This window comes from Triticum aestivum, chromosome 2D (genome assembly GCF_018294505.1).
Source record: "Triticum aestivum cultivar Chinese Spring chromosome 2D, IWGSC CS RefSeq v2.1, whole genome shotgun sequence".
NCBI lineage: Eukaryota > Viridiplantae > Streptophyta > Magnoliopsida > Poales > Poaceae > Triticum > Triticum aestivum.
In genome coordinates this window covers 297,693,941-297,706,360 of record NC_057799.1, presented here as the reverse complement: position 1 = coordinate 297,706,360, position 12,420 = coordinate 297,693,941, and positions in this window count along the sequence as shown.

Here is a 12,420-nt window from a genome sequence, read left to right as displayed (position 1 = left end):
ATAAAAATGTCCAAGCGAACCCTATAAAATCCCAAAAATTGACACAACACTTCTGTTGTTCTATGTTGACACGAGAAAATTTTTGAAAGTAAGAAGAGGCAACATATATCGTTTCGTCCCCCAAGGTGGCACGTTCCGTACCGAAACCATCAGGCTTGTTGTGAGAGAAGCTTTGGTTTTGCGAGAAGCTTATACCCAAACCTGCCCAAATGGGACAATATTTTTATCATGGCATGTCGATGCCGTTCCATGATATCATGTCAAGTTTCATGAATTTCGGATGAGTTTTTGATCTACTAGAATTTTAAAACCATGTATCTCAATGTTAGCGGCCGAGCGACATCGTCAAGGTGTTTGGCATTCATTCTCATTTCTTGCATGTGACCTAAGCTTGCAACCAAGGACACACATTTGATTTTGCAACCCATTTTTATGGAATGGGGCATGTGCATGTAGTTCAATTTTGAATTATGCACATAAATGCCTAGAAAACTCAGTTAACGTATACAAATGTCCAAACAATCCCCGAAAAATTCCAAAATTCAACACGGTACTCCTGTTGTTCTATGTTGACACCAAGAAAGAATTGAAAGCAATAAGAGGCGATGAATATCGTTTTGTCCACAAAGGTGACACGTTTCCCTAACAAAACCATGAGGCTTCTTGTGGGAAGCTCTGGTTTGTGAGAAGCTTATACCATAACCTGCCCCAAATGGGACAATATTTTTTACCCCAGCATGTTGATGCCATTCCATGATAGCATGCCAAGGTTCATGAATTTCAAACGGGTTTTGGATTTATTAGAATTACAAAAGCAAGTACCTCAACATTTTCCGGAGAGCCACGGTGCCGTGGTGTTCGAAATTCATCCCCATTTCTTGCATGGGACATAAGCATAAACCCATGGACACATATATTATTTTACAACCCATGTTGGTGCACCGGAACATGTGCATATAGTTTAATTTTGAATTGTGCACCTGAAATGGCTAGAAAACCAATTTAATGTATAAAATGTCCAAACGAACCCTGAATAATTCCAATTTTTTTACGACACACATATAGTTGCATGTTCACTGCAGCTAAAAGTTCTAGCAATTCAAACATCCTCCATTGCCGCTGTGACCACATTATGTAATTCAAATCAATATGAAAAATCAAGTAGATTGCACGCATTTTATTATCACCAACCGTGTGAGAGCAGTACAAAATATCTTGGAGCACCGTCGGAGTATAGTACGCCTATGGCTTACGCGAGAAGGTGCGTCGGCTACAGTCCACAGCCGGCGTGTCAAGCACACTAGCTCGCTCCCCAAATATCATTTCACTGTTCAATCGTCGCTGGTGAAAGATGGGGACATGGACCCGCGTCGTGAGGGCAACTTCGGTGGCCCACTCCGGCGAGAGCGCGGCTGCAACTGCCATGCGCATGCTAACAAGGTGCATGAGCGCGGCCGCAATCTGCGACGGGCGGCCAAGGCAGCCCAAACGACCGTTATTGCTTCTCAGGTGGCGGCAGCAACATCTGCCTCGGGGATAGCAACTTGCGAGAGCGGCACAATAGCTGTCCGTTCCGCAGCGGCGGCCTTAGCCCTGATGGAGGCCGCCCACGCCTAGCTCGTGGCGGTTACCGCACAAATCGAAGGAAGCTTCTCCGACAACGGTCAGCAACCCACGGCCGAAGAGTTGGCAATCGTCGAGAGCGTTCGAGCAGCCGTCTGTTCCTCCGCCGCATACTTTGCCACGACGGAACCCGTCCAAGCCCAGATCACGGACGCCCACGCCCAGCTCGTGGCGGCTTTTTCCAAAGAGATGGCAGACGCGGATGGCGAGATGCTTGCCAAGTATGGTGTGATGGATGCCATGGAGCCCCTTCCCCAGGAGACCATCGGGCGCGAGCTGTACATGGAGGAGGCGGCGGAGATCGACGAGCACCAGCCATTGTAGTACTCTTTGTTTTGTTTAATTAAGAGCGCCGGTCTTTAATTTGTTAGAGTAATGTTTAGGTCAGCTAGCTCTGTTTAATTGTTGAACTTGCTCGATTAAGAAGTGTGGGTGTGCTGTAGTCTCCTTTGTGTACCCAAATTATGCAATGACATGGATGGCCACTGTAATCAGGGAAATTCGAACCAAAATTGTTGACGTTCAAACTCATCACACACGGGTTAACCTATCTGAATCGTTTGTGATGTTCATTTATCGTACACAGTTCTGAATAAGGGACCGTGTTTGATGACACTTTGCGCGCCAGTTTTTTCGCTGCATCGATTCGAAATTTTCGGCTTTTGCAGAAATATCTACCTCCCCGCCCCTCCCCCTTAACAAAAGCCACATTTCCCCTGTTCTTGCCTTCCTTTCCAAGTTCTTGAAACCTTCACTCCTTGCTTGCAGCACCGCTTCCTCGCCGGCGACCCCCCTTCATGGTGCTCGGTCTCGTCTATCCAGGCAGGTAATCCACACCTGACCCCCATCCTCCTCCTCCTTCCACATCCTACATGCCCCGACCGCTGGCGCAACACTTTCCACCCAAATCACCGACCCCTCCACCAAATAAGCGCCGCCCTAAGCCATGGTGCACGCAGTATAGGCTAGAGCTCAAGGAGCATTTGGCAGCAGGGAAGCAAATCGCATGGATGAGGTCGCGATGGCTGCCATTCGTGTCGGCCCCCAGATCTTGGAGGAGCACCTCGTTGTTGAGGCCACCATCGACGCCTTGTGCGCCGATGCCGCGACGCGGTTGGCTGCTTTAAACAACAGTTTGTGGCGTTTTCTCGAGGCCACCCTCGGTGCCTTCGATGAAGACTACGATGTGTTTTCTCAGCGTGCACGTGCTTACCTCAACTCGAGAGCCAGCAGGTTGGTGCCTGGAGCGGCTCAGGCAACTCATCACTACGACGAGGCCACCCATGATGTGGAGGCCTCGCCCTCTTCCATGTCCAAGGAGCCAATCATCATCGATATCTTCGACGATGAGGAGTAGCTTGTCTTATTAGCTCACTATAAGGACCCATGTTCAGTTTGCTAGCTACGCCGGTTAAGCATTCTCGATTTACCCGTTGCGTGTGCTGCTCCTGCCTTTCCTTAACAAATTCTAGTGAATTGTGCTATCTAATTTTACCATGCAATCTGTTGCTCTAGTGTATATGTTCTATATGTCGTGCAATGTGGTGTCACTTATTAACTATTTGGTTAATTAGTTGTCGTCTTCAGTTAACTGTTTGGTTCAATTCTGCAAATGTGATGTTCAATTCTTCAAGCTGCAATTTTGTATTGTCTTCTATGTGAGAAATAAATCGAATTTATCTTTACAAAATACATGAGAAACGAATACAATTGCTATATTTCCAAGTTGTCAATCATGCTTGGTTTGGTTAACTATCTGATCTTCTAGTATGTTATACATTGTGCAATGTTGTGCTCAGTTAACGTTTGGTTCATTTGTTGTGGTGTTTAGTTAACTGTTTGGTTCAATTCTGCAATGCGATGTTCAATTGTTGTGGGTGCATTCTATTATTGTATACCATGTGAGAAATAAATCAAAGTTGGATGTACTAAATACATGAGAAACAAATACAATTGCTAGATTTCCAAGTTGTTAAGCATGCTTGGTTTGGTTAACTGTCTGATCTTCTATTAGGAGTATGTTATATTGTGCAATGTGGTGTTCAGTTAACATTTGGTTCATTTATTGTGGTGTTTAGTTAACTGTTTGGATCAATTCTGCAATGTGATGTTAAATTGTTTTGGGTGCATTCTGTTATTGTATACCATGTGAGAAATAAATTGAATTTGGCTGTACTAAATACATGAGAAACAAATACAATTGCTATATTTCCAAGTTGTTAAGAATGCTTGATTTGGTTAACTGTTTGATGTTCTATTAGGAGTATGTTATATTGTGCAATGTGGTGCTCAGTTAATGTTTGGTTCATTTGTTGTGGTGTTCAGTTAACTGCTTGGTTCAATTCTGCAATGCGATGACCAATTGTCGTGGGTAGAATTTTGTGTTGTTGTGCATGTGAGGAATAAATCAAATTTGGCTGCACTTAATACATGAGAAACATATACAACTGTTATATTTCCTAGTTCTTAATCATGCTTGGTTTGGATAAATGGGTTTTCCATGTGGCTTGAATTAATCTGATGAATCTGGAATGTGCTTATTTTTCATCAACATATTTTACTGATGGCATGCGAATCCTCACTTAACCTGATGACTAACTACCTTATATGCGTTGCAGGGAAACAATGGGAAGCACTAAGGTTTACAATCAAGATTAGCACGTGCATGGTCCTTTGTCTAATAGCACATTATTGTGCAATTGCAGGAACCATTCTAATATTTAGCTTTTTAACAATTTGGTCTTGCACATGTAGGTCCTGCTGTCAGAGGTTTTGACCCACTGCTCGACCCTTTTTGCATATGGGGAAATGAGTTGTCCATGAATATTAGTCAAGTCAAGAAACTCAGAAAGATAATTAGGATAAAGAAATTAGCGACAAAAAACAACGAAATCTTTGTCTGCACAATGAAGAAGACATGAGTTCACTACAAGATGGTACTAACTATTATACCTTGCCTTTTTTTATTCCTTTGCCCCATTTCCAATATAGAGAAGATATTTATGCACATCCTTGTTTTCAGGCCTTTCCAAAGCAGTTCACTGATGATTACCTCTCAAACCACCTCTATGGTCAGGAGGCGAGGAAGGTTTTCATACAATACCCACAGTTCAAGATTGAAGTGTTCCTGAAGAGGACGAAGGATGGACGGTCAATCATCCACATGCACTGGCCTAAAGTTGCAAAGACCTTCAACATCAATGAAGGCTCAATATTCGCCTTCCGCTTCAGCAGTTTTCCAGATGAGATCCATCTGTCTATGTACCATCTATGATGCTAATTTCGAAAGGTTCTAGATGTTGCATGTTAAACTTGGTGCTGGTGCAGTTCTGTAATGGGGTAGCTGAGTGCTGAAGTAATATGATGTTGTACTCTGATGTATTTCAATTATGAAATCCTGCTTCCTTAATATGGAAATGAAATATATTGTGTGCTTAATATGAAATGTCAATTAGATTAATAAATGGATTATTAATAATAGGGCAATTAGCCTGCTAATTGGGTTTTTTCTATTGCAAACGGTCATTGAGAAAACACCATGGGCGATGACCTTAGGCAACGCACACAGTTTTTGTGAATAAACCGTGTTGGATAAATGAACAATCACACACAACATCCTCTTGAAATTGTTTGTGTTAGGCCACCTTATGCAAATGTTTACCACATAAAAACTGTGTGTGATGGACAACCTTTGCCACACTTGTAAACCGATATACTGACATCCTCATATGTCTTATTTTCAGTGGTATAGCTAAACCAAGCAAGAAGTTGAAGATAAGCAAGCCAGCCGAAGATCCCAGGGTCACTGAGCCGGAGAAACAGACATCAATATCAGAAGCCTCTCATCAGACTCCTGAAGCCACTACCGGTGACCCGCCACCAGAAACTCATGATGTCATAGTGGATCCAATGGGTGTTGATCCGTCCAGTGCTAAGCCGCTAAGCCCCACCAAGCCTGCTGAAGATGTTGTGGTCACTGGGACTGGCTGTGCAGAACCAAGGAATCCTATTGTCTTAGCAGAACATAGCGCCAAGGAAGAAGTTTTAACCGCCGACAAAGGCAAATGGAAATTGGACCTGAAGAGCTATGCCAGCTTTAATGCAAGTGAAATCCATGCGGGCTACTTGATCCGCCTTCATACCAGCCGTGACATGGAGGCCGGCATGGTAAACCTGATGAAGGAACGCTTTGAGGTAAATAACCAAACCGTTCTCATATGAATCCATGCCAGCCGCCAAGTCTAGAGGATATGAAAGAAGTGAAAATACTGTAGACTTAAATAATAGCCGTCATCTTGCATCTCCTCAAAATCATTTTATCTCCATTAGATCCAAATGAGTAGCCCCCAAAGGCCGGCTTAGACTGAATAGTTAAGCCGAGACTTAAAATCATGTTTGCAAAAAATTCGGATATGTAGCCCCCATGGGCCGACTTAAATTGAAAAATTGAGTCGGTCATTAAGTACTTTTTGTTTAAAAAATGACCTAGCCCCCAAGTGCCAAGTAGAGTACTTTTAATGTGCTTGGGACTTTAATAGAATGATCATCATAACTGCTAAGTCCTGCCTAATTATTGCTTTTCAGGCTGAATTAAGCATGAAGGTGTCACAAGTGGTCGACCTGCGGCAGAATATCAAATTGCAACAAGCAGAGACTTCAAAGGCCAGGTCAGAACTGAAAGCCGCCTTAGAAGTATCTAAGAAATTGAGAATGGACTTCAACTCTGAAAGAGCTGGCTGGGATACCGAGAAAGCAGCACTCTTGAAAAGAGTGGAAGACGTTGAAGCTGCTCTTAAGCCGGTGACTGAAGAGTTATCCGGCTTAAAGCTACACATTAATCATATGACAGCCGCCATCTTTGGTAAGTGACACTTTACTTCAATCATTCATAACTGATTTACTTGACCCGCCGGGCGACTTATCAGTATGTTTGCTCAACAGGCCCCAGGAGTTCCAACCTTGGCCAGGATATGCTTGTGAAGCTCAAAGCCGTGTATACCCTGGTGGAACAATTATATACTGGCACTTAGCGGACCATAGCGGCTATCTCCCATAGTAAACAGCCACCCACACTCATCAGGGAGGTATTGGACAAATTGTCTATCATGCCCCAAAGACTAGAAGAGATAAAGAGATCATCCGCCCGAGCTAGTGCCATTACCGCTCTAAGCCGGGCCAAAGCATGGCAATCAAAATTAGACCCGGAGGAAATGGCCATCGGTTGTCCGAGCCTTAAAGAAGATGGATCGCCTTTTGATGAAACAGATTTTACCAAGTGCGTGAAAGAGATGCGTCCCTTGGCGAGCAAACTGGCCGAAGAAACTGATTTGTCCAAGTACCAGGCAGCATGTACCATGGACAATGCCAAAGTTAAAGTGCCGGCTTATGAAGTCATGGATCTCATCCCTCAACGCGTAAGCATACTTTTGCTCCTGATGTTGATCCATCCCCACCTATCGATGATGAAGCAGTATTCAAGGCCTTAACTGGCATCAAATGGACGTGGCCTGACTTCCACATAGACGAAGAAGAAGAGCCTGAGCAGGATGACCCGGAGTCATCAACCCAGCGGGACAAAGGCAACTGACATCTGGTGGCTCTTAATCATGGCTTAATTCAATGTGCTGAAAAACACTTGGTTTCAATTTGCAGGCCCACTGTGGCCTTGTAATAGGCTAGACTTGAAAACAATGATCTCACATGCCATCGTGCATGTTTATCTTTTGAATGCTTAAACCGCCAAACTGATAATTATAATCCGCCACTTGTGCGTATAATATTATCAATCATGTGGATCAGCTCAAATATTTCCATACTCCCTGCACACAAGCAAATAGCATGTGCCCTGGAGGTTTAAGCCAGAGCGGGTCACAAATACCTTTGAAAAACCTTGATATAATAGTCTTTGATAGAAAGACTAAAGGCTATCGAAGCCGGAAATATGCTAGCGACTTAAAGTCAAAAACCAGGGCGATTTACCAAACCCTGAATATTCATATCATTATGGAAAAACATACCTTTAGATTAATATCATGGTAACTCCTTTGACAATGATAAGCCGTAGACATGAAATATCATGATGTTTGATCGCTCGAGGAAAATATCCTGGCGGCTTTCAATCCGCTATCAGGGCGGGTTATCAACCCAATATGCTCAATTATGAGTCATATAACCAAGGCTACATGGCCTGAATTGCACCAAATATACTTGAGCAGAAGAAATCGTTGATGGAGACAAAATTTTCAGAAAAAGTCAAGTGCTTTTATAGGCCGCACAGCCTTAAAAATCAAGTGCTTTCATGGGCCGCACAACCACTAAGATTCGAGTGCTTTCATAGGATGCATAGCCTTAGAGTCGTCCTCATCACTGTAAGCCAACCCTCACATGACAAACCGCCGTTTTAACCTTAACAAGTTCAGGGTCTTAGTTAAAAGATTGACTGTTAAGAATACGGTGGGTCATTCAGGATTACCTGGTGGAGTAGCATCGTGCAGACAGGCAGGTCAAAACTCAATTATGGCATGGAAGCCGGTCAAGTGGGTATGAAAGCTATACTCATTTAGTAGGAAGCCCCCAAGCGACCTCTGGCATGTAAGCCGATCAAGAGGGTAAGCATATCTATGCTCATTGAGCAGGAAGCCCCCAAGTGACCTATAATATAGCACGGAAGCCGATCAAGAGGGTACGCATAGCTATGCTCATTGAGCAGGAAGCCCCCAAGTGACCTATAATATGGCATGGAAGCCGATCAATAGGGTAAGCATAGCTATGCTCATTGAGCAGGAAGCCCCCAAGTGACCTATAATATAGCATGGAAGCCGATCAAGTGGGTAAGCATAGCTATGCTCATTGAGAAGGAAGCCCCCAAGTGACCTATAATATGGCATGGAAGCCGATCAAGAGGGTAAGCATAGCTATGCTCATTGAGCAGGAAGCCCCCAAGTGACCTATAATATGGCATGGAAGCCGATCAAGAGGGTAAGCATAGCTATGCTCATTGAGAAGGAAGCCCCCAAGTGACCTATAATATGGCATGGAAGCCGATCAAGAGGGTAAGCATAGCTATGTTCATTGAGAAGGAAGCCCCCAAGTGACCTATAATATGGCATGGAAGCCGATCGAGAGGGTAAGCATAGCTATGCTCATTGAGAAGGAAGCCCCCAAGTGACCTATAATATGGCATGGAAGCCGATCAAGAGGGTAAGCATAGCTATGCTCATTGAGCAGGAAGCCCCCAAGTGACCTTGTGAACAAATAATAAAGACTCAGATACCTAGAAATGAAACGACAGAGGCCCTGAATTATCAGGGATGCCGACTTTACTATATTGATCATAATATATACATTGATGAAAGTATGTACAACACAAGAACCGGCGGCTCAAATGTAATAAGGCCGAAGAAGATCGATGTTCAAAGGCCGGCGGGTCTCTTCCTCCGATGTGCGTGAATCCTTTGTTCTCGAATATCAATGAGGTAGTATGACCCGTTGTTTAGATTCTTGTTGACCACAAAAGGTCCTTCCCAAGGTGGGGACAATTTGTGCATATCTGGTTTGTCTTGGATCAACCGGAGCACCAAATCGCCTTCTTGAAAGGTCCGGGTCTTAACTCGGCGGCTATGATAGCAACGCAGATCCTACTGGTATATTGCCGAACGAGCCGCCGCAAGGTCACGCTCCTCATCCAACACATCAAGTGCATCCTGGCATGCTTCTTCATTAACAGTTTCAACGTAAGCCACCACACGGGGCGAGTCATGACGGATATCACTTGGAAGAACCGCCTCTGCCCCGTAGACCATGAAGAAGGGTGTATAGCATGTTGACCTGTTAGGAGTAGTATTGATGCTCCAAATTACTGAGGGTAACTCGTCAACCCAACAACCCGGCGTTCGCTGCAATGGAACGATGAGTCAGGGCTTTATACCTTTCAAGATTTCTTGATTGGCCCTCTCAGCTTGACCATTAGACTATGGATGAGCCACTGATGAGACGTTAAGACGAATATGCTCTCGTTGACAAAACTCTTTCATAGCACCCTTAGACAGATTAGTGCCATTGTCAATTATGATACTATGAGGGTAACCACAACGGAAGATTACTTTCTTTATGAATTGAACCACCGTCGCCGCATCACACTTACTGACCGGCTCTGCCTCAACCCACTTGGTAAATTTGTCAACCGCCACCAAGAGATGGGTCTTTTTATCCTGAGACCTCTTGAAAGGTCCAACCATATCAACCCCCAGACTGGAAACGGCCAAGTAATTGGAATCATCCACAATTCTTGAGCCGGCGCGTGAGCCTGTCGAGAAAATTTCTGACAACCGTCACACTTGCTAACAAGGTCTTCTGCATCTGCATGAGCCATCAACCAATAAAACCCATGGCGGAAAGCTTTCACCACCATAGATTTAGAGCCAGCGTGCTGACCACAATCACCTTCATGGAATTCTCTTGGAATCTCATGGCCCTCTTCAGGAGAAACACAATGCTAGAACACGCCTGTGACACTGCATCAGTGTAACTCGCCATTAATAATGGTCATAGACTTAGACCGCCGGGTTATCTGCCTGGCCAAAGTTTCATCCTCAGGCAACTCACCCCGGGTCATATAAGCCAAGTATGGGACTGTCCAATCAGTAATAGCATGGAGAGCCACCACCAACTGTGCCTCCTCGTCGGGAATGGCAAGGTCCTCCTCTGTCGGCAACTTAACTGAAGGATTATTCAATATATCAAGAAAAGCATTGGGTGGCACCAGCTTACGCTGAGACCCTAGCCAACTTAAAGCATCAGCCGCCTCATTCTTTCTGCGATCAACATGCTCCACCTGATAACCTTTGAAGTGACCAGTGAAAGTGCGTTATATCGACTAGAGGGGGGTGAATAGGCGATTTTTACAAATTCGTCACTGAGGAATTTCAAGGTGAAGAAATTCCTAAGTCACGAAGAACTAGCAGTGGAATAAGTACTCAGATGGAAGCATAACAGAGCAGTAGCACAATCATCATGATGAAATAAAAACAAGCACATAGTACAAGTAGCGTAAACACATGATAAGCAGGCTGAAGACAAAGTGACTAAAGAATTAGAACTGAGGAAATTGAGAAAGTCTTCAGTCAAAGTCTTCAAACAGTAACGATCAAGTACAACAACATATGAATGAGGAAATGGAAGGGTTGAGGAAATAGAACTAGTAGCTTGGTGAAGACAGTGATTTGGTAGACCAGTTCCAACTGCTGTGACAGTCGTACGTCTGGTTGGAGCAGCTAGGTATTTAAAACTAAGGACACATAGTACTCACCGTATTCTCCTTGAGCTAAGGTCACACAGACCTCGCCCAATCACTCTTGGTAAGTCTTCAGGTGACTTCCAAACCTTCACAGACTCGGTCACTCGGTGATCCACAATTTCCTCTTGGATGCTCTAGACCATGACGCCTAACCGTCTGGAGGATGCACAATCCTCAAAGGTAACAAGCGTCGGTTCCACACAGGAACAATCTCTTCAGTGATGCTCAATCACTTTGGGTTTGTAGGTGTTTGGGTTTGGGTTTTCCTCACTTGATGATTTTCGCTCAAAGTCCTCGGAGGATGGGATGCTCTCAATGACAAGTGTTAGTTTCTCTCGGAGCAGCCAACCAACTAGTTGTTGTAGGGGGCGGCTATTTATAGCCTAGGGAGCAGCCTGACATGATAATACATAAATGCCCTTCAATGATATGACCGTTAGGTAGGTAGATATTTTGGGACAGCTGGCGCGTAGCACAACAACGGTCGGATATTTGATCTATCAAATTCCTCAGGGCTATCATGTTCCTCACTTGTAGGCAATCCGCACTGGCGAATTCCTAACTCCTGGGTCAGAAACAAATTCCTCAGAGACCAGAAGATCTTCGTCTCTGTCACTGAAGAAATTGACTGAACTGTATGAGATTTCCAATGGCTTCACTCGAAAGGATTGGTAGGTGTAGGATTTTGAGATGAGCATCACTTGGAAACTTTTCCTTAGTTTTACCTCGACCCGCTTTAACAGTACGGTGTTTCCTATGACTCAAGAAAGAGAAAACGAAACTACGAAAACAAAATTCTTCACGCTTCGTATTCCTCGCATGAATATCAAGTCTTCAAGTTCACACCAATTTCTTCACTTTCAACGTCTTCAGAAAGCCAAAGTCTTCAGTTGAAGACATTCATTTTTAGGGGTCGACTTTCTCTATAAATATCAAACTCCTCATAGACTTATAGACCTGTGTACACTCACAAACGCATTAGTCCTTTAACCTATAAGTCTTCGATACACCAAAATCACTAAGGGGCACTAGATGCACTTACAATCTCCCCCTTTTTGGTGATTGATGACAATATAGGTTAAGTTTGCAACAGGGATAAACATATGAAGTGTAAATACATATATTGAGGAATTTGATTGCAAGATATAGAAGAACTCCCCCTGAAAATGTGCATATATGAGGAATTTGCTTTGAATAGCAAATGCACATTGTAGAGTAGAATCATGGAGATCTCCCCCTATATCTTGTAATTCATACACGCATTTAACATATGATATGAAGAATTTGAATGCATGATGAAATATGGTGTCTGATGAAATTCAGCATGCGTGCATTAACTAACTTGAGGAAATAGCATGCAGAGAACCAGAACAAAAGTATCAGACCACCATAGGACTTAAGTTTACAACTCGATCCAACAAAATCTTCAGAAGAACGAGAGTTGTAACTTAGCAAAAAAGCGCCCATATATATAGACCCGCTTGAAGACTAACTCAAATTTC